The 24917-nt window shown below is 36.5% G+C and overlaps 1 protein-coding gene across 5 annotated transcripts in view; it reads left to right on the top strand.

Annotated features, from left to right (window-relative positions):
• The window catches only part of LOC136858147 (cytochrome P450 4c3), a 244644-nt gene that overhangs the window by 27219 nt on the left and 192508 nt on the right, over nt 1-24917 (top strand). The window lies entirely within an intron of this gene.

The following is a 24917-nucleotide window of genomic DNA, read 5'->3' as shown; positions in this document are numbered from 1 at the left end:
TTTGCTCACTACCGCCATTCCAATTACATGGAGGTTCATACAATATGGTGCCAGTAGGGGCAAAAGATCCACATGGGTCAATGCCCCGAAGAAATAGCATTCACCTGCATACACTCCAGCATCAGTGGGTAGGGTCTGACACATCCCACTCTGATGAGTCTAGTGTCAGACCTAAGACAAAACGCTGGTTAATAGAGCAAACGTCTGAAAAGCTTTACATCTGATCTGAAATAGCATTTTTTTTTAATGGTACAAATGGTGCCGCGTTATAAATGAGTTTCCACTGTCTTTGACTAGCATTTTGTCTAGGACACAGCAAAGCCTCATACACATGGTAATGCCACTGAAGGCAGCATAATTATTCTCATAATAAATGTATCTCACAAATATTTATTGCCATAAAATTGTGTGCTAAATCATTGGCCATTTTGTTGGCCGTAGATCTTGATAGATGGGGCTATCTTGTGACATGGCATGGGAATATTGTGTACTGGATCAACTGCCATATTGTTGGGTGTAGATCATGATACTCTTTATCTCCCCTGTGGGTGGAGTAAAAGGACGCATTATCTGTACCTCCTGCATGTCGTAAGAAGCTACTAAGAGGGAGAACACTTGTACTTGCTCTTTTGTCTTGTAAGCCCAAAAACATATCCATGATTCTATGCTTCTCCTTGTAGCAGAGAAATTTACATATGCCTGTTATGTTTAATAGACCTATTCAATATGTTCTAGATGACTCAGTGAATCCAAGCTATGAAATATGGTCTGTTATCTGCTTCTTGAATGTATGAGTTGTGAAACTAGCTGAATAAAAGTTTTCACTCTACTGCAGTCATGCACAGACTCACAGTCTACAAGAGTTCCTTCATTGATTGTTTAATGATCTTGTTTCAAAGCATGTGTTAGGCCAGGCTGCCATGAGTAACTTTGCCACATAACATTTCATCAAGGATCTCAGAAATTTTCAAACTCAAAGCTAAAGTATGGCTCTTTGGAAATTTCAAATACAAAAGAGGTATTTTGGAACTTTTGGGAACATCAACAGCTGAGATGGCAAATAGACAGACTAGAATGTTGATAAAAAATATAAAAGTGCTGTATGTAAATTAAGCAGAGATACTACCCAAAGAACAATAATTACAACTTGCTACTGGGTTTGAATATTCTTATATATTAAACTGAGCTTTATGACAGGTTTTTGAACCACATCAATATAGGTGGTAGGCATATGATAATGCATAGTTCGGCAGAAAAATGAGCAGGCCTACCAGGTCAAGGACTGTGGCAAATATTTATGTCTAGAATATGCAACTGTCATATGCTCAGAATGTTTGGTAAAGGAAAATGTTCTCTTAAAATGTCAACAGTCTTGTTTCTAGTTATTGAGAGCTATATTCATGGTTTTATTGACTATGGCATTTTGTAACATTTTAATAATTTTTCTGTGTTTCTGATAGTTGTGTATGATATTAGTAGAAGTTCTGACTTCACAAATTAATGTTAATTAAACCATATATGATGATCTGTGTTCCATTCTTGTTAATAACTTACCGTATAAATTAAAGTCCAGGCTTGACTACCGATGACAAAAACTGTGACATTGCTACTGCAGGGTTAAGACATTCATTAACAAATAGATAGACTAAAACTTGAATAAAAGATGTAAAAATACAGTGTGTCTGTTAAGCAGAGAATCATGCCTATGATGATTTGGTGCATGTGGTGAAAGAGTAGTTTCAAGATATCAAATGATTCACAAGTTTATCACTTTCCTTTCATTTTCAGCAAAGTCCATAGTATCTTTTCAATGAAAATGAGTGTGACTGCTTAAAATTTCAGAAGCTATCTTCACACTGAGTGTCAAAGATGCTAGCCAAAGAACAATAATCACAACTTGCCACTGGGATTCAATATTTTCATACATTATACTGAGCTCTATGACAGGGTTTTGAACAACATCAGTACAGGTGGTAAGACATAGGTATCAAGGCATTTGACTCCTTTGGCAGTGGGTATTTTTTCCAAGATGACAAAATCAACAAAGCTGTAAATGTAGGCCTATAGGGCCTAATTTTCATAAGTGATATAATGTTATTATATAGGAATACAAAAACTGGTTCCCTTGTTTATAGAATACAAATACTAAATATTCTGGTGAGTTATTAGGGTCCATAAAACTTCAATGAGAGGTAGATTGTTTTACTATTGACTAAATTTATTAAACTACTATTTACAGTTATTTACAAATTCACTCGTGTTCAAGGTTTCCACTTCACACAGTTTATACAGACATATGCGATCAAACCAACAGTCCTCTGGTGTATCGAACTCCTGCTCTTCAGCACAGACTCACACAGTGCAGTGTCATTCCCAGAGTAATTTGCTTCACAACTCGCTGCAGTCCACATAATTAAGACTGTCTTACTCCTTGCTGATGCACTCCCAAATGACTCATCATAGACTCCTCACCATTTCATAACTGCCTTGCTCTCACTCATGATTGACTCAAAGGCCAATGAAAGATCCTTGAAGTTTCCAGTTCCAGATCATTCTGGGTACCTTTTTCATTGTTAGCTAACTTCCAGTGTCTAAAAAGGAGCTTTTATATCACAGGCCTCAGTTTGCAGGGGCTATCATTCTATTCACCACTGGCCCCAATCACACCGTTGCTGCTGCACTGACCATGTCAACTTCATAGTCTTCTGCCAGCCCCCAACACTCTTGATCTTCATTGCTACAGTATAATTCCAATTATTAAATTATGTACCAGTTAGAATTTCCACTATTGGTATATCTCAGACTAGCAGTTACCTGTGGCTTCGATCAGGTGGATTTCATAATTTGACAAAAGTAATCGTTCCTCATCACTGTACTAAGACATTATCTAAAAATACCTGAAGTATAAAAACTCACCAAAAAACTGAGTTTCATTTACCTCAGTCTTTGTAAACCATGTTTGTGATATTGCTTTCTGGGGCTAAGATGACCATGCGACAAAGAACTGCACATGTGAGAAACAGTCTTCTCTAAGTGGAAAAATATAATCAAAATATGTTTCTTTATTTTTAAAAGAGATTCCAAATACCTATTTCCATGCTTGAGATAAAATTTCCCCAATAACAAGAATTCAACACCTTTATCAGTCCTCCTCCCACCCCACCCCTACCCCACCTAAGTGGATTTTCCAAAGACAAAAATATACATGTTTCTTTTTTAAAGGAGATTCCAAATACCAATTTTCAGGTGTGAAACATCTTCAGTTTTTGAGATATATGTATCCTCATAAAAATAATTCAACTCTTTTTTTACTTCACCCCCGTTAAGTGCCTTTTCCGAAAACAAAAAGGTACATATTCCTGTACTCTTACAGGACTTTCCAAATACGAAGTTTCTTGTCTGCAATATGTTAAGTTTTTGATATATACTGTAGATACACCAGTACTCATTTAAACAATTCACCTGCTTTTTCTATTCTTTACAGCTCCTTAAGTGGATTATCCAAAAACAGAAAAAGAATGTTTTCCTTTATTTTTAAAGGAGATTCCAAATACCAGTTTTCACATCTGGAGCTCTTTAGTTTTTGAGATATAAGTGTCCTCATAAAAAGAATTCAACTTCTTCTTCACTTCAATTCCTTCAAAAACTAAAGATGTTACAGACGTGAATATTGGTATTTGGAATCTCCTTAAAAAATAAAGAAATGGATCTTTTTTGTTTTTGAAAAATCCACTTAAGGGGATGAAGGAATTGAAAATTAAGTTGAATCACTTCAACTCTTTCTTTCCTTATTTTAAACCTCACCCCCATTTAAGTTGATTTTCTGAAAACAAAAATACTGGTACATGTTTCTTTATTCTTTATTATTAACCCTAGACCGGGTGCGCTGGTTGTTTTCGTCAACCAGCGCGCTATTTTACACCTTAATTCCTAGAACTGTCAGTCTTTCACCACTTCGCAATTAATACCTCTGCTCTCACTCTTGACCTTCAGTTCAGTCGAGTTTTAACTACAGTGGAAGCGATACATGTAATTATTTCGAGCGAACTCTTGGAACCTGAAGCTTGTTGACAAAGTCAACCGTGCACCTGGTCATGTAAGTAAAATTTATTTCTTAAAAATTTCCTTTCCTCTGTACTTTTCGGGTAATTAGGCAATGTCAGGCGTAATTACATGTAGTATATTTCTATTTTAGGTCTCGTTTTGTCTATGATGAAGAGATACCTGACATTTTGAGCCAGTTGTCTGATGAAATAGAGGACTCTGCCTCAGACTTTTCGGATGGGGAGGAGGAAATTATAAACTTATCGGATCAGGACCATAACAGTGATACAGTGCAGGAGGCCGATTCGGACAGTGAGATCTATGAAAACGATAACGAAAGGGAATTTATCTTCGGCAAAGATGGAGGAACATTGTGGTCCTCAACAGACTTTTCAAAACTTACTTCGAGGGTAAAAGCAAGGAATATTGTAAAAATGCTGCCAGGACCAGAAGGGGAGGCGAAGAATGTATCAACAGAAATTGACTGTTTCATGCAGTTGATAAATTCTGAGATGGTCGATGAACTATTATACTGGACTAATTTGTACATTTCTAGGAAGCGTGAGGAAGTGAATTACAGCCGTGAGTGCGATGCTAAATTTGTGAACCTCAGTGAAATTATGGCATTATGGCAAGATTTCTTGGACGTGGCAACAAAGTTTATTTTTCATCGAGTCATTTTTTAAAATATTATACCAGATCATTGTGCAAATATTAAAATATGACCATTATTTTAATTTAATAGTGTATCTACTGCTTAACTCATTTTAAATAGGCACAGTATTCATATCCGTATCAGAATTAGTTCATGTGTTCATGGTTATCCATTTTAAGTACATTCATATTAACCACTAATACAAGTTTTTAGTTTTATTTGGAAAATAACATTGAAACAAAAGATAAAACTCCATTAAATGAAATGTTTATGTGATTGGAAGCCTGTAAACTACTGAAAATGTAACTGGTTGACAAAGTCAACCATACGCCCGGTAGTGTGACAGAAATTGGCGCCCGGTCTAGGGTTAAGGATATTCTAAATACCAATTTTCATGTCTATAACATCTTAAGTTCTTTTTAGATATAAGTATCCTCATACTAATACACCCCTCTCCCCCCTTAAGTGGACTTTCTGAAAACAAAAAATACCTGTAACATTATTTTTAAAGGAGATTCAAAATACCAACTTCCACATCTGAAACAGCCTCCGTTTTTGAGATGTAAGTATTCTCATAAACAGAATTCAACTCCTTCCTGACTTATTTTCACACCCCTTTTAAGTTGATTTTCTGAAAACAAAAATACATGTTTCTTTATTATTAAGGAGATTTTAAATAACAATTTTCATGTCTGTAACATTTTTAGTTCTGTTTAGATATAAGTATCCTCATACTAATAATTCAACTAAAGTTTCAAAGTTTCATGTTTGTGGGTTACTATAGTCACGTCCTAGTTCGTGAACCATGGGCAACGGCTGAGTGGCCTAGTAAGTGGTCCTGAGAGTCGGGATACCAGCTGCTATGGAATGGGAGTGGGCATCTCGGACATATTCTGAGTCGTGGCCCTCCTTGTGCTCAGGCGGCTAGGACTACACAATTCACCGGTGGTCCATAACCCATTAGAGGAGAGATCCTCACTTGGACTATGTGCAAGTAGGGCAGCATCCTGCTTCATGAATTTACCGAGCTCAGAACACTTTAAGCAAGCCTCGGACCTATGGGAGTAATGGAGTCCCACTCCCATTTGACAGGCGAGGGACTCCTTGGAAACAACTTGGCGAACAAAATGGAATTCGATGGGGAGCTATCAATATTAATGGGGCTTATGGAAGAAAGAAGGTAGAACTTGCTGAGTCAGCAAAGAGGATGCATCTGGATATGCTAGGAGTAAGTGATATTCGGATAAGGGGAGATAAGGAGGAAGAGATAGGAGATTATAAAGTGTACTTGACGGGTGTTAGAAAGGGAAGGGCAGAGTCTGGGGTAGGGCTCTTTATCAGGAATACCATTGCACGCAACATAGTTTCTGTTAGGCACATAAGTGAGCGAATGATGTGGGTAGATTTGTCAGTGGGAGGAATTAGGACAAGAATTGTGTCCGTGTATTCACTATGTGAGGGTGCAGATGAGGATGAAGTTGACAAGTTTTATGAAGCATTGAGTGACATCGTGGTCAGGGTCAACAGCAAGGATAGAATAGTGCTAATGGGCGATTTCAATGCGAGAGTTGGGAATAGAACTGGAGGATACGAAAGGGTGATTGGTAAATGTGGGGAAGATATGGAAGCTAATGGGAATGGGAAGCGTTTGCTGGACTTCTGTGCTAGTATGGGTTTAGCTGTTACGAATACATTCTTCAAGCATAAGGCTATTCACCGCTACACATGGGAGGCTAGGGGTACCAGATCCATAATAGACTATATCTTAACAGACTTTGAATTCAGGAAATCTTTTAGGAATGTACGAGTTTTTCGCGGATTTTTCGATGATACAGACCATTATCTGATCTGTAGTGAACTAAGTATCTCTAGGCCTAGGGTAGAGAAAGTGAAATCTGTCTGCAAACGAATAAGGGTAGAAAATCTCCAGGACGAGGAAATTAGACAGAAGTACATGGATATGATTAGTGAGAAGTTTCGAACAGTAGACAGTAAGCAGGTTCAGGATACAGAAAGTGAATGGGTGGCATACAGGGATACTGTAGTAGAAACAGCAAGGGAATGCCTAGGAACAACTGTGTGTAAAGATGGGAAAAGGCGAACATCTTGGTGGAATGATGAAGTGAGAGCAGCCTGTAAACGTAAAAAGAAGGCTTATCAGAAATGGCTCCAAACAAGGGCCGAGGCAGACAGGGATTTGTACGTAGATGAAAGAAACATAGCGAAACAAATAGTTGTTGAATCCAAAAAGAAGTCATGGGAAGATTTTGGTAATAACCTGGAAAGGCTAGGTCAAGCAGCAGGGAAACCTTTCTGGACAGTAATAAAGAATCTTAGGAAGGGAGGGAAAAAGGAAATGAACAGTGTTTTGAGTAATTCAGGTGAACTCATAACAGATCCCAGGGAATCACTGGAGAGGTGGAGGGAATATTTTGAACATCTTCTCAATGTAAAAGGAAATCATCATGGTGGTGTTGCAAACAGTCAAGCTCATGGGGAGGAGGAAAATGATGTTGGTGAAATTATGCTTGAGGAAGTGGAAAGGATAGTAAATAAACTCCATTGTCATAAGGCAGCAGGAATAGATGAAATTAGACCTGAAATGGTGAAGTATAGTGGGAAAGCAGGGATGAAATGGCTTCATAGAGTAGTAAAATTAGCGTGGAGTGTTGGTAAGGTACCTTCAGATTGGACAAAAGCAGTAATTGCACCTATCTATAAGCAAGGGAACAGGAAGGATTGCAACAACTATCGAGGTATCTCATTGATTAGTATACCAGGCAAAGTATTCACAGGCATCTTGGAAGGGAGGGTGCGATCAGTCGTTGAGAGGAAGTTGGATGAAAACCAGTGTGGTTTCAGACCACAGAGAGGCTGTCAGGATCAGATTTTCAGTATGCGCCAGGTAATTGAAAAATGCTACGAGAGGAATAGGCAGTTGTGTTTATGTTTTGTAGATCTAGAGAAAGCATATGACAGGGTACCGAGGGAAAAGATGTTCGCTATACTGGGGGACTATGGAATTAAAGGTAGATTATTAAAATCAATCAAAGGCATTTATGTTGACAATTGGGCTTCAGTGAGAATTGATGGTAGAATGAGTTCTTGGTTCAGGGTACTTACGGGAGTTAGACAAGGCTGTAATATTTCACCTTTGCTGTTTGTAGTTTACATGGATCATATGCTGAAAGGTATAAAATGGCAGGGAGGGATTCAGTTAGATGGAAATGTAGTAAGCAGCCTGGCCTATGCTGACGACTTGGTCTTAATGGCAGACTGTGCCAAAAGCCTGCAGTCTAACATCTTGGAACTTGAAAATAAGTGCAATGAGTATGGTATGAAAATTAGCCTCTCGAAGACTAAATTGATGTCAGTAGGTAAGAAATTCAACAGAATTGAATGTCAGATTGGTGATACAAAGCTAGAACAGGTTGATAATTTCAAGTATTTAGGTTGTGTGTTTTCCCAGGATGGTAATATTGTAAGTGAGATTGAATCAAGGTGTAGTAAAGTTAATGCAGTGAGCTCGCAGTTGCGATCAGCAGTATTCTGTAAGAAGGAAGTCAGCTCCCAGACGAAACTATCTTTACATCGGTCTGTTTTCAGACCAACTTTGCTTTATGGGAGCGAAAGCTGGGTGGACTCAGGATATCTTATTCATAAGTTAGAAGTAACAGACATGAAAGTAGCAAGAATGATTGCTGGTACAAACAGGTGGGAACAATGGCAGGAGGGAACTCGGAATGAGGAGATAAAGGCTAATTTAGGAATGAACTCGATGGATAAAGCATAAACCGGCTTCAGTGGTGGGGTCATGTGAGGCGAATGGAGGAGGATAGGTTACCTAGGAGAATAATGGACTCTGTTATGGAGGGTAAGAGAAGTAGAGGGAGACCAAGACGACGATGGTTAGACTCTGTTTCTAACGATTTAAAGATAAGAGGTATAGAACTAAATGAGGCCACAACACTAGTTGCAAATTGAGGATTGTGGCGACGTTTAGTAAATTCTCAGAGGCTTGCAGACTGAACGCTGAAAGGCATAACAGTCTATAATGATAATGTATGTATGTATGCATGTTTCAATTCTTTTACGCCCTTAAGTAGATTTTTCAAAAACAAAAGACACGTTTCTTTATTTTCAAAGGAGATTCCAAATACCAATTTTCATGTCTAACTTTTCATTTCATTCACTCCCACACCCCTACCCCCAAGTAGATTTTCTGAAAACAAAAGGATACGTGTTTCTTTACTTTGAAATAATATTCCAAATACAAATTTTCATGTTTGTAACATCTTCGGTTTTTGAGATATAAGTATCCTCATAAAATAATTCATCTCCTTCCCCCTCTCCAGCTCGTTAAGTTGATTGTCCTCCCCTAAAAATGCATGTTTCTTTATTTTTAAAAGTTCCAAAAACCAATTTTCACATCTGTTACCTTCAGTTTTTGAGATATAAGCATCCCCATAAAAAGGTTTCAATTTTCCTCACTTCCTTTCACCCTCCCCCTTTAAGTCAGTTTTCTGAAAACAAAACAAAAAAAAAAAAATGTTTATTTATAAAGGAGCTTCCAAATACCAATAATCATGACTGTAAGATCTTCAGTTTTGAGATACATGTATGTATCCTCATAAAAATAATTTAACTCCTTCCCCCTCCACCCTTAAATTGATTTTCCCAAAAAATGCATGTTTCTTTATTTTTAAGGGAGATTCCAAATACCCATTTTCATGTCTGCAACATCTTTACTTTTTGAGATATAAGAATCGTCATACAAAGAATTCAACTAATTTTTCAATTCTTTCACCCCGCACCCTAAGTTGATTTTCCTAAACAAAAATACATAATTCCTCATTTTTAAAGGAGACTCCAAATACCAATTTTCACGTCTGTAACATCCTCACTTTTTGAGATATTAGTATCGTAATAAAATGGTTTCAACACACCTTTTCAGTCCAATTTACCCTCCTTAATTTTTTTTTCCAAAAACAAAAAAGAATATGTTTCTTTATTTCAAAAATGAAAGTACCAGTTTTCACGCCTGTAAAATGTTAAGTTTTTGAGATATACTGTAGACATGATCTTTTTAAAAATTCACCCTCTTTCTTAGTTCATCCCAAGCAGATTTTCCAAAAACAAATTATCTATTTTCCTTTACTCTTACAAGAGATTCTAAATACCAATTTTCATGTTTGTAACATGATACATTTCTGAGATTTACTGTAGATATAGTCTTTTTTTTAATTCAGTGCATTTTTTCACTCCTGTTCACCCCCTCCCCCGTTAATTGGATTTTTCAAAAACAAAGAACTACGTGTTTCTTTCGTTTTAAAGAAGATTCCAAATACCAATTTTTATGTCTGTAACAACTTCAGGTTTTGAGGTATAAGTATCCTCATAGAAGGTATTCAACGAATTCCCCTTTTTCCACCCACCCCTCCTAAAGGAATTTTCCAAAACCAAAAAATACGTATTACTCTATTTTTAAAGGTGATTCCTAATACCGATTTTTACATCTATAAACCTTTAACCCTCCGTTAAATGCGTGCTCTGTTGTAACACCATTACACGCAAGCGGACTGACAGTCCGCGATTGTTTGTAAGCTTCCATTCCTTTCATTTCAATTCTTTTTCCAAGAATTCCTTATTTCTCTCTTTTGTCAATCTGTCTTACATCGTAATTACTTTATTTTGATTTTATTTATATTTATAAATTTATATATAATCTACATTTACAAGAACATTTCAGTCCTTTAGGATAAATTAGAAGTTATGAACCGCAAATCACAGGACTTAGCAAAACTAATTCTAAATTAACAATAATTGGTTATTAATTTACTTCTTGGAATAAAATTATAATCGTTATATTCTGTTAATTGATGTATATCACACGCAAGAAGTCATGATGTCGTGATGTTCTTGCCATGGAGTAAGTGCATTTCATTTCATCAATCTTATCAACGCCCGACTTCGTGTCATTATAGAAGGTAATCATTGAGGGTTTTGGTCCATCTGAATCGTCATCAATAGAATGGTCTTCATGGAAAGTAGATAGAACCAATACAACTTTGTCTTTTCTTGACTTGTATGACACAAGGGTATATATATCGATTTGTACATGTTACGATTTCTTGTAGCATTTCGTCGGTAAAGAACAATTACAGAGCTTCAACTGGCATCTCAGTATTCATGGCAACTCTTACTACTCCAGGCAAGTGTTTTGTAATATTATGTTCAGGTTGCCTGACCCTTCTATTGCAGGCCGATGATTCCACTGGGTCCTGTCCATTCCAACATACATTTCAAGCTGCTCACTTTCAGTTACGTCCTCTTCACCCGTGGGCTCTTTGCTCACAGAATTATGATCACTATCGTTTACGATGTCCCGATCACTGTCATCACTTGCACCAACTTCATAGTCGTCCAACGACTGCTCGATTTGATCCATAACACTTGGAATAAATCGCACCAACTCCTTGGAAAGAAGACGCAAAATAATTATTCATAGCTCATTGTGTAATATCGTGTTTATCCCACTGTAAATAACCGCACGTATAAAATATATCAAAATGAGCCCACTACTAGACTTGTAGGTAATAAAAGTATATAATTTTATAATGAATAGTAACAGAAGAATGGATGACTTACAAAAAGAGTGAGTAAGATTAACAACTCACCAATACACGCCTGCGGACTCAGACTCCGCAAGTCTGCAGTTGACAATATAAACTTCTGTAATGGACAGCTCACATTCTCACGTCGTCATGTCCTTTGTATTGTTGCAGAAGGAAGCTACAAGAAGGCAGCCCGTTCTGCCTTGCATTTTCGGCCTATAATACCAAAGAATAATAAAGTGCGGACTCTCACTCCGCGACGCGTGTAACGAAGGGTTAAGTTTTAGAGATATTCTCATTTTTAAAATTCACCCCTCTTTTCACCCCCTTAACAAAGGGATGTCCAAAAATCCTTCTCTAGTGAGCAACGATGCTTTAATATAAATGTATTCCTAAAATTTCATTTCTTTTATGTCCAGTAGTTTTGGCTCGGCAATGATCAATCTGTCAGTCAGTCAGTCAGTCTGTCAGTCAGTCAGTCAGTCAGTCAGTCAGTCAGTCAGTCATACACTAATCAACTTAATGATCATTAACAACCCACAGAAAATATTATCACATGGACAGATCCCTACCCCTAGCATATTGACACGAGTTTATATATTTGTCTTACTCACTCAAAGTACCAGTACCCAAGTATGAAACATTAAAGTATTAAACATATAAACTTAGATCATCTGAGAATTGATGCCTTGAATAGTCCTTGGGAAGACATAAAAAATATAAACAATATCAATAAGAAAGTTGAAACCTTTAGTTTACTTATACTTGGCCTGCTTGATCAACATGCCCCTAAGCATCTGGCCAAAGTCTCCCGGCCTCCTTTGCCATGGCTGACCAATGACATTAAACAAATGATGTCTCATCGAGACGTGTTACACCGGCTCTACAGACACACACTCTCTCCCAGTGAACTTGAACAGTATTGGACACTTCGGAATAAAATTAAAGTAATAATCTGAAATAAGACATTTTCTTTTTACAATTACCTGGCTGGAAATTTAAATGTGTCAAACACCTGGAAACAACTTTGTTCCTTTGGAATTGGGAAAGCTTTGCCCCAGCCATGTAATCCAGACATCTCTCTGAAGAGATTAAATGCTCATTTTTCTGAAATAAAAATTAAACCAGAAATGCAAACAATTTCTTAGACTATAAATTCCCTTCTGAACCAGCCACCCCCAAATAGGCCATTCTTTGAATTTTGCGAAGTTGCAGAGACTGACGTGAAACACGAGGTATTATCAATCACATCATCTGCTATAGGACCTGATGAAATACCCATACTCATAATAAAACACATCATTGACTTATTCTTCCCATCATTATATATACAGTACAACATGTGCCTCACAAGTGGTCTCTTCCCAAACATGAGGAAAAATGCCATTACAAAACCTGTTCCCAAAATTTCCTCATCTGTACTTATAACAGATTATCGAACTGTTTGCATACTTTCATCTCTCTCCAAACCTCTTGAACTCATAGTACATGTGCAACTAACTGACTATATAAATAAATACAAACTATTTGACCCTTTACAGTTGCGTTTAAAAAAAGGACACAGTATGGCTACTGCCCTGATGAAGGTTACAGATATGAGGCATACTATGGATCAAAGGCAGGTGACATTACTTGAGTAGCTTATTTTCAAAATGACTCTTGTCCACTTTCCTAAATTTGTGGTAAATGACGAAAAACGTTTTCAGACCTAAAATCTCTACCAGACCTCTTGAAAATACTTTCTTGATATTCTTTGTATCATCAGTTATATTTTTTCTCAAGATTGTCTGTACAGACTCATCAGTTCTGCTATAATGTGAGAAATTAATTTGGACAAAGGTCATTTTGAAACTAAAGTATGGACAAGAGACAATTTGAAAACAAATACATTGGACAAGAGACTCTTTGATTCTAAAATGAGGATAGAAACGCAATTGCACAATATTAAGCATGGTTAGTAAGTAATATGATTGCAATAAAAGTAATAATTGAGTTGAAAATTAAACTGAAGGATATAGTACTGAAAACAGCTTTTATTAATGGATAAGCATACAAAAGTCAGATATTTATATTTGTGTGGTACTCTCAGAATAAAGTTCAGGCTAAATTAAATAATATTTGTTTAACACTTAGAAAGCGAGTTTTCAATCCTTACAACTCATCAGCATCCTCCATCATACCCCCCTCCAACTCATCCTCTGACACTTCATCACTTGTGTCTCGATAAATTACCGCACTGTAGAACTGCAAATCAGGGTTTTCCTCCCACCGATCACCAAAATGAAGTTCCAGCAGCCTTTTTACATAAGCAATTTTTGATCCCTTTATTGGGACACCAACGGGAATCAATGGTAAAGGTAAATGTGAAACGTCCACACTTGGTTTAAAAACCTTCTTTGACATTCCTATGTCAGTATTATACCAGGGTTCACCTCTAACTAGAATAGGAGCAGATGGAGTCACCCCTCGAGTAATGATGAATCTCTTTGCTGTTGCAAATTTGAAATGCCATTGCCCAGCTTTCTTCATGTTTTGTTGTGACACAAGCTTCCAGTCATATACAGGCCAATCATTTCCCATTCTGAAAACTGTTCCATGGTTACCAAAGACCTCCCAATATCTTTCAGGCTTGATAATTGTGTCAATATCACGGAGTTCAAGTTCTATCCGTCCGAAAACCCTATCTGGCGGTAGGTAGGAGTGTCCTGGCACAGGAAAAAGTACATGCACTTCCCTCATGCGGCGTGGAGCACAGTTTGCCAGCCAGTACATGATCATACATATCATTGAGGAATTTTTGTTCTGCCCCCCACATCCATCTGCAAACATACAGAGGATGGAGGAGCCTTCGAAATTCATGTTATTTAACCTGTGATACACAGCAGATGAACTCTGTCCTGAACCCTTGGCTCCATCTGCCTCAGTCCATGTGTAAATGAAGACCTTGTCTTTGGGCTGCTTATCAGTGGACGTACCTTCACATATTGTAAAATTATAGATGTACATCTGTCTACTGTAGTAGGCAGCCTGATCAGGTACCCTGGGGAGAACTTGATGTTTCTGACAGTCAAACGAAATTGTTATCTCTTCATCATTCTTGGCTCGTAGTTTTGAGAAAAATGCATCACTTCGTTTCTTGTGTACTTCAAACTAAATAACTGGAAAGGAGGTTCAACCTATTCAATACTCAAAAGAAAGAAACGTAGCAATCACATTTCTATTTGAATGGGACCGGTTTCGACCTTAGTCTAGGTCATCATCAGCCATAAAAAACATGTAAAATGTTTAAGAATGTTGTAGGTCAGTTTTCACTCTGTTAGGCACAAAGACACGACATCAAGCCTTTTTGATCTTAGCAAGTTGATTGTTAATGTTGTGACTTTGTGCAGAACAGAATGTGATGTCGTGTCTTTGTGCCTAACAGAGTGAAAAACTGACCTACAACATTCTTAAACATTTTACATGTTTTTTATGGCTGATGATGACCTAGACTAAGGTCGAAACCGGTCCCATTCAAATAGAAATGTGATTGCTACGTTTCTTTCTTTTGAGTATTGAATAGGTTGAACCTCCTTTCCAGTTATTTAATTTTTAACATCAATAATTTCAATACGGAACAATGAAATTTTTATCTTTAAATACTTCAAACTCTGCAATGCAAGATTTATCTCCAGCTTGTATTTTGTATTCAAACTGAATACATTTTGAGCATTTATCAACAGCTGGTGAGCCAAAACTTAAGTTGTATTCATTTACGAATATGTCATAGAAATAAGAATATGGGACTTTTAGTTCTACGGTAGTATTATCATTGTACATCGTACAGAGTTTCTGAATTGAAAGATAACTGGGCAAATATTGTCTCATTTTATTTGATGCACGACAATAGTGTTTCTCCAGTGGAACAAGTCTTTCGATGAAATACTTCACGGCAGTCCTTTTGTTGACAAAGAAGTAAGATTTGTGGTCTTCACCCCTATTCTCTCTTGGCAACTGTCCACTTCTAAAATGCTTACTGCAGACCCGCTGGGCCCGCTTCTCACTAATACCTAGAAGAGAGCAGAAGCTCTTCTTGCATACCTGAACAAGCTCTGTTTTTCCGTTTGTAGTCTTAGGGATCAGGAAACGATTAACTGTTACACGAACCTGCTTTTGTTCCTCTCGAGGTCTTGCACGTTTGGGGGATTCAGTTTGTGTGTACTTGAGGACAAAGCTTTCTTGTGCTAGTTTGTCTCTTTCGGAGTAGAAGGCTTGGTGAAACTTACGAATGTCTTGCATTGAGAGTTGACAACACTTAAGTGAGTCTCCAATATGTTTACAGTCGGGAAGTCGCGGTAAAAATTTGGGGGAATAACGGTTCATTTTCTCCACCGTTCTTTTCCAAGTACTCTTCTTTCTGTGCATTTTTCGACCTTCACCCCTAGAACAAGATTTAATCTTGGAACTTCTGACACTGTCTTCATTAGATTGTTCACTTTCCATTCTGTAGGCCACCTGTTCTTGATCACTAACCTGGCAAATGAAAAAGAAAAACAGAAATTGAATAACTTTCACACTACAATCATTCATGGAGTAGACTGATGAACTATCTGATTCTTGAATAGTCTACATGCAAAATACACGTAGAATTTTAACTGTGTTGCCTTATATCATACCTTCTCACGATTAAGATCTTCAAATAGAAACCTTTTGAATCCAAGCACAGTTGAAATCTTCGATGTTATTCACTTGATCCGTTAGAAAAGTGCTACTGTTGATCACCAACTTTCAGAGTAGTGTACAAACATAACCTATCGTTAGAAAGTAAGATATTGCTGTTCCAGATGATCGTCAGGCCTGCCACTCTGAAAATTTTATATTGTACAAGGAGAAGTCAATGAAATTTATATCAAAATGTGCTCTTTCTCCTTGGTCTGTAGGATACCTACCAGACGGACAAGAGACATTTTGAATCCAAACAGGCTGGATGCTTTTAATCTCATATGGGAAGATGAGCCATTTTGATCTCAAAATGAATGTATTATAAGACAGACATTTTGCTATGGACAAGAGCCGTTTTGATTCCAATAGCTGTATTTAAACAGCTTTTTTGGTAGTTTCTAGGACGTTTTGGTGCAAAGTGATGGTAGTATTATGTATAGGGAAGCTTAAGGAATGCACTGAGACAAGAAACTAAATTTCGACCCAAGGTGGACATAGGCCGTTTTGAAACTGACCACCTCACTTACACTTCTTTATTTTAGCAATGCTTAGGACACAGGAAATATAGAAGTACTGGTTGCTAAATTGAAATCACTTCACCTTGAACAGACAGCTCTAGAATTCTTTCTCTCATGTCTTACCGAACGAATGAAAACAATGCGTAATTCTTCAGAATAGGTCATCTGAATGGATAATGAAATATTCAGGAGTACTACAAGGCTCAGTACTTGTACCACTTTTCTTTGTTATCTATATTAATGATATCTCGACACACCTAAGACACTGTAAATACCACTTGTATGCTGACCATCTACAAATCTATTATCACTCCAAAATTTCAGACATCAATCAAGCAACAGGTTATATGAACCCTGACTTAAATAAAATCTGTGCATACACTTACGAAAACTATATTTTAATCAATCAATCCATCAAAATATAAACCTATTATTGTTGGGCAGATGAAACAAATCAGTGCGTTAAAACACAAAAACATTCTTCCACTAACTTTATCTGGTAAAATTATTCCGTACAAAAACTCGGTAAGAAATCTTGGTGTAATTAAAAATGAGAATCTTAACTGGGGAGAGCATATTACCAATATCTGTAGAAAAGTGTACGCCTACCTTCACCCACTAAAATATCATCAAAATATCATTAAATCAAATCATTAAATGATTAAATCATCAGAATAGGTCATCTGAATGGGTAATGAAATATTCAGGAGTACTACAAGGCTCAGTACTTGTACCACTTTTCTTTGTTATCTATATTAATGATATCTCGACACACCTAAGACACTGTAAATACCAGTTTGTTACAGTATCCGCAAATTGATTTTTCATGATGGCACATTAAAATCAAAATATCATTAAACATGAGAATTAGGCTTATAAATACTCTTATCCTCCCTATATTTTCCTACTGTGACATAGTACTAATTGATGCCACAAGAGAACAACTAAACCGATTACAATGTGCTATGAACTCTTGTATTAGATTTATTTTCTCCTTATGTTATGATGTTCATGTTACCCCTTATTATCGTCAACTTTCCCTTCTAAAATTTGAACAGTATGAAAACCTCCACATAGCAGTATTAATCTTTCGAGTATTAAATGAGAATATCCCATACTACTTATCGTCACAACTCTTTCCTATTCTCCTTCCACCAGCATAACATATGCTCTGGCAGTACACATGCTATCCCTCTCAGCAGGTCAGCAGCATAATGCCATTCCTTTGTTGCAAATGGAGCTAGAATATTGAATTCTCTCCCCCATAACATTAGAGCCATAAAAGGGTTGAATTCCTTTAAGTCGTCTTGTCGTGAGCATCTCCTCGATGTGTGCTGCCAGGCTGAATGGATCTTGTGAAGTGAATGTGTGTGTGTGAATGTATATTTACTGTGTTTATATTATATTGTGTCATTCAAATTTTTTAAGTTTTAAGATATGACTAAGAATATTTATAGTGCTTATATGAAGTTATTTTGTTTCTAGTTTGTAATGGTACTTTTAAGATAAGATTGTGAATATTTTTCTCAGATGTACAATGTTAAAGAAGTGTGGTGGGACCATGAGTCCTAACTTTGCCACTACAAATAAAGGCAAATATAATAATAATAATAATAATAATAATAATAATAATAATAATAATAATAATAATAATAATAATAATAATAATAATAATAATAATAATAATACTGATAATAATCATCATCATCATCATCTTGCTACCTCACCATGGTGGGCCAGGGGAATGGAGGGTGGGTAGAGGGGAACCTAAGCACTACCAGTTACATACTATATGAGTGCTAGGGGAAGAAGTATGGGGAGGGGGTTGTGAACTGTGGCAAAAGGTGTGACTAGGCTATGTTAGACCTTTACTTTTTTCTTTTTCTTCCTTATGTAGTCTCTTGCCAATTTAAATAATCTATTTTTCTCGTTCAATACGTCTCATTCAGATTCAGATCCTTATTCTCTTCCGGCAATAAATAGATCCACAATTTTTCTATTATATCCATAAGTTTACCTTTTTGGACTATGTGTAGTACCCTCATCTTTATCTACACCTTCAAAAATTTATGCCTGTATTCTAGCATATGTTCCCCCCCATTGCCGAGAATCTTTTGTGCTTTACCACATTAACATGTTCTTTATAATGTGTCTCCAAACTTCCTCCTGATTGTCCAATGTACTGTCTCCTGCAATCTTGACCCATTAGGCAATATACTCCCAATTTTTGATACTTATGAACTCTATTAACCTTGTTCATATTCAATTTAAAAAATTAATTATTATTACTAATTTTGTAGGTGGTACCTATCCCTCGTTTTCTAAATATCTTCACTAATTCATAAGAATGTCTGTTGCTAAACGTGATGAATGCCATGCTTTTCTTTTCTCTTTGTTTTTTATTTGGTTTACTTATTATTTTGTTTTTTATTCTATTTATATATTGTTTTGTGTACCCACTCTTATCTGCAATATGGTGCATTATTTCCATTTCCCTTTCAAATTCTTGTTTACCCAGTGGAACCTTAAGTGATCTGTTAATTAAACTCCAAAAAGTTGCTTTTTTATGTTGCTCTGGGTGGTTAGAGTCACTCGTAATAGTAGAGTTGGTTTGTGCATTTGTGATTTTGTAAATGAATCTCCTATTCCTCTTGCTTATTGTGATATCTAGATAATTAAGCAATTTCCTCTCCCTGGATTCCATTGTGAATTTAATATCTTCGACTAACTAGCTTGCTAGCTTTAATAGCCTGTTAGATTTTAATTTATTCTCATCAATTATAATAAAAACATTGTCTACATATCTTAATCACACTATTAATCCTTCTACTTTATCATCTTCCAAACTATCCATATAAATATTAGCTAAAATTCCCGATGCCGGAAAGCCCATAGCCAGTCCCTTAACCTGTTTATAAATCTTACTATTGAAACTATTGTTGTCTATTGTAAAATTTTAAATGTTGATGAATTCCTCAATCTCTATATTGCTTAATTCTCTGTAGTTCATCAAATTCTTCTTTACAGTTTCTGAGGTCTTGGATATAGGAATATTTGAATACATATCCTTAATATCTAGCTGCATTATGTTACTTTCTTCTAACTCCAAGTCCTTAGTTCTGTTACAAAAGTCTGCTGTTATTGAGTACTGCTGCGGGCATTAATTTGAAATTTTTCTTTAAGAACGTCTGTATAAATTTCACAGTCTTATATATCAGGCTGTTTCTATAATTAACTACTAGCCTTATTGGCGTGTTCTCTTTACAAATTTTAGGCATAGCTCTCACAGTTCATATTAACTAGCAAAAAGCTTTAACTAGCAAAAAGCTTATGTTGTTGAACATGCTTTTTAAGTTTTTCTGCATCACATTAGTAGAATCCTTTCTGACTAGTTTAAACTTCTCACTTTTAAGAAAATCCTCTGTTTTTTCAATGTACTCTTTTTTTTATTCATTAAGATGATGTTTCCCTTAACTGCTTTGGTCACTGTTATGTTATTGGTTTTGATTTTCTCTAAATTTTCTGATGTTATTTGTCATAACCTGCATTTCTTTCTCCTCGTATTGAAAAATCTTAGCAAATTTTTTTTGCAACTTAGTATCATATCTCTTCCTGTTTTTCTACCTCTAACTTGACAAGGATCTGTTCTGTTTCTTCTATCGTATTCACTATTTCATTCTTGTTACTAAGATTCTTCACCCAATTATGTTTATGTCTCTTCTCTAATATTCCTATTTCTCTCTTGCTAAAAACAGTGTTTGGGAGGTTATTAACCGGAGGATAGAAATTATGTTCCTTCTTATTTAGTTGTCTGTTACCCTTCTTGTTTTTATTTCTTTTGTTATTACCTTCATTTCATTTATAAGGGAACTAAGTTTTGCCATTGCAGGAATGAGATGAGAGTAATGACCAGGTTTGGACGGAAAGCAAGGTCAATTGTGTTTACACGTAAACAGCTAACTGAGATGTAAGTCATTTATATATTTTTTTGAAGTTTGGGATATCAATGATGGGATTTAAGAGGGACTTTTATATTTCATTATAGTTTAATGGTGAGAAGATAGACACATATCTAATTGGTGTTGGCTCAAGGACAGTTGATAGCAGAGGAGGAAGCTGCATTTGGTAGAAGATGCAAACTCTGAGTGGAAGGTTTTAATAAGTTTGGGGGAAATAGACACTTATTTTAGCACAAGTAGAGGTTGTTATATTTACAAGGCTGGATATAGGTAGAAGAAAGTGTATTACTTGATTATTAACACAGATTGTAATTTAACTAGGAGATGTTAGAATGAGTTGCTTTAGAAGTTATATGCAGATTTGTAACCATATGATGGTAATGTTATAGATAATAGGTCTAAGATTTTTGGGCAATTTGTATAACCACTGAACAAGAGAGAATTTATGCTCTTGAAACATGTACAGGATTTAATGGTATATGTATGTGTGATTTTAACCCTAGAATCATAAAGTCCCTCCAGTGTAACTTTCGTCTGTCAGACTACCAGAAAGAAAAGCACTTTAATAAGCATAAACCCAACATTTTACATAAAATACAGAATATTATACTTAAAACTACCACACGTAGTGATGACAGTACACTCTGGTTAGTTTTTCTTCAATAGGCACATTCAATGCACTGTTTTGCCTGGTGATCAAGACAAATGTGCCTTCGGCATGTCTTACAAGGGAATCGGGCCATTCTTCTTTCCTTTGAGGAACAAAACGCACAAATTTTTCTTCCTTCAGCAGTACCTGATTGAGGCTCTTCAGGAATGCTATCTTTTCCAAGAATTTCAGCGATGGTCCTCTGCACCTCAAAGTTGGTGTCTGAAGTCTCCCTTGCAGCTTTGGAGCCATTAGCATTTTGGATATATCCTTTGCAAACTCTCGCCTTGAAAGTGGTTTTTGGCCTTTTTGAACCATCTTATGCACATAAATAATGTATCCATTGACAAGTGATGTATTAATCATACTATAAAAGATACACATTGGTCATCTTCTCGTTTTTCTTGAAGAGGACATCAATGTTGACATTTCATCAAAAGTGTCCACGGCACCTTTAATTCCATTGTAGTCTTCCGCCATATATTTTCCGACAGCCTGCTATTGTTCCTACTTAATGGCATGTAGAAAGGAGGATTACCATTCTTGTTTGGTTTTCCTTTATATGACACCATTGTTTTTATACCATCATAACAAAACATGGAGGACCCAAGCTTTCTTCGTCTGACTGTTTACATCTCTGGCGGTATCTGTGGCTTGTCTTTTCTCACTGTTCCAATGATTATTAGCTTATGGTCGTAATGCAGAGAGTCAGCCAGACGAATTGAGGTGAACCAATTGTCAGTTGTAATATTTCTGTTTGATCCATGTATTGGAACCTTTCCCACCGTCCCCCATGACTCATGGGGCCATGTGACAACAAACCAACCCTTTCGGGTCACGAACACATGGGACCATGCTCCACGGAAGTCGATAGTCAAGGGATCTTTTTGGTCTGTGCCGATTTCTCCTCATTGGGATTGTATACTTAATCCACTCACATGAGAAGTTATCGGCCATACGACTCAGCTAGATCAAAGCTACTCTCCCGTTCCTGAGGTCTGAACATGGACTCCTCAGGGCCGAAGACCTTCGCGGCATATAGAGGCTATCAAACATAAACTAGCTTAAAGGCCTACAATGAACGGAAGAGGATTCTGGATGCATGTTTTTCGGTATAGATAGGCATGAAATCGTTTAGAACAATTTACTATTCACTCGGTGAAATATACAAAATTTACATACACTCTTGATGCTTCTTACACAATTGATATAAGCAATCACTTATTTCAGCAGCGGAAAAATCCGTACTGCCATTGACATCCGCTGTTACCTCCACATTCCACAGACAAAATCTATGTGAACGGCAACGTTAGCTGTTACTTTCTCTAATCCAATAAATTTTCCTTTTTGACACAGACGTAAATATCCATATCCCTCTCTACCAAAACAGAGAATTACCGAGAGGTTGTTAATATGATCTCACTTTTTCACATACTATCACTTTAAATTGCCTGTGTCCTATATTGCTTACATAACTATTACATTAGTTTGGATGTATGCTACACAAATTGTTTTGTGTATTTTCGCGATTGTTTTGTGCGTGCTATCACCCGGTTTGCCATAAACCACTTGAGTACGATATACACAATAAAATGACCCTACCATATTCACAAAAACAAAACAAGCCATGTTCCCCCAATGCGAGTATTCCATGGGACTGAATCCCGTATTACACATTTGACTCTATTTACACAAAAGAAAACTGTCCGCTTTTTGAATGGTCGGCTAACTCTAGGAATCATTAAAGTAAATATTAAAACATAATTAATCCGAACATTCTGACCAAATCAGAAATCCGTCACAAAACACGGAGAAGGAAAATAAAAAAAATGGACTCAAGTCTTCCATATAAAATTAAACACAGACTTGAACAACGAATTATCATTTGCAATCACTACCAGTGGACTTTCACGAAGTCTAGATTCAAATCGACATCGATTATAAGTAATCAAAAACACATCCTGGAAAAGAAATATATCAAACACATGTATCAATAAAGACAATGGCTGTAATTAACCCGTTGTAACCCGCTGTCTTAGCGAGCTGTTGATCCCTGCTGTGCTCACACGAGGTTTGAACCTGAGACTCTGGTCGTCTCCATCCAGGGTACTGTAATCAAGCCCTAATTAATCTAATCATGTATCGAACAGTCATAACAAAAATAAACATCTATATTGCTCTGTGGGTCATGGTCTACGGCGTGGCAATTAAAGAACTTGCTGTCTTTACTCTCGAAAGAAAACAGACTGTTGGTCCGACCAACCTTTCTGCTTGTATCTATTCCTCCCTGTTCCAGACCCTCCCCCTCTCAGCCATAATTCACGGCTGACACTTGTCCCACGGTCCGGAGACTAAAGACACTATTCAACCTGCTTCCCGCTAGGATTTTTCTTTCTGTGTCCATCAAATTAATTCATTAGAAAACTGGCACATTTCATTCAATGCTCGGGCCAGCCCACATACCTTCAGTACACGAGAATCATTTCTCAAATTCGACCGTTAATTCACATTTCACTCTCTCATATCTCTGGAGGTCTGGAGTTCGACTCGTATCTTCTCTCCTTCCAAAAGTCCACCATCCGTTAGCCACTGACCACAGCAATACTCCTATTTCTCCGCCTCTGAGGCGAGAGTGTGTACCTATCAGATACTACCCTATTGCTCGAAATCTATCGGTATAAATCATCAATCAAAATACCTTTGGTAAAATAATAATAATAATAATAATAATAATAATAATAATAATAATAATAATAATAATAATAATAATAATAACCCTCTAACCTTTTGCTTGAAATGTATCGGTATCAAAACACTGATCAAGTTACATTAAGAAAATAATAATAATAATAATAATAATAATAATAATAATAATAATAATAATAATAATAATAATAATAATAATAATAATAATAATAATAATAATAATAATAATAATAATAATAATAATAATAATCAAAATTAATTAAAATTATTAAATCCTGCCAAAACACTAACAGACCTTCTATGTGTAACCTCATTAGTGTAGTGGGGGACAGGGGTTCAAACCTCGGCACTCCATTCCTTGAACATCTTCAGTTACAGCCAAAACTTATATTACCATGAAACCAACTCTATCTTTACGAACATAGTGCTGATTCTAGCCCAAGATTTTCCTATTATACGGGCACTTGTTGATGACTCTGTCACCTCGCTAATCCCTACGTAACTTAGGCAATTGCTCAGATGAGATCTACATCATTAATCTACATAGCATTCTACTCCTTTTCCCCCTCAATTCCTTCTCAGCACTAAATAAACAAAATATGATAACATGCAAATATAGCCACTAAAAAGGGGTCCCATATTCTATACACTAACATAGGATCACTCTCTTCCCATATCTAATTAATTAAAACAAAAATGAATAAATGGATTCCCGACCATTCTGAGGCGGATTTGGCCTATTTACTAATGTTATTTATAACCCTATACTTCATGACTGTTATTTACAAAGGGAAATACTAGCATTGGGATAGAAACATAACTTTGTACTCAACGGTTGATGTCTTCGGCCCCCTCCGAAAGCTTCGGAGGCCTACCCATGTTGGATTACTCCATGGTGCTGGATCCTGGAGTCCTGGAGTTCCGAAGTTCCATATCTTGTCTCGCGTAATCCATTTTTGTAGCACACGGATCACTGAAATTAGATTGTAATTTACTCAATTTATCGATTTCTTGCTCACGTGTCACCCTTCACTCCTATTACTTCTTTGTCTACCCACTGACAGTTGCATG

Source organism: Anabrus simplex, chromosome 1, assembly GCF_040414725.1.
Source record: "Anabrus simplex isolate iqAnaSimp1 chromosome 1, ASM4041472v1, whole genome shotgun sequence".
Lineage (NCBI taxonomy): Eukaryota > Metazoa > Arthropoda > Insecta > Orthoptera > Tettigoniidae > Anabrus > Anabrus simplex.
This window is presented reverse-complemented; position numbering and strand designations above follow the sequence as displayed.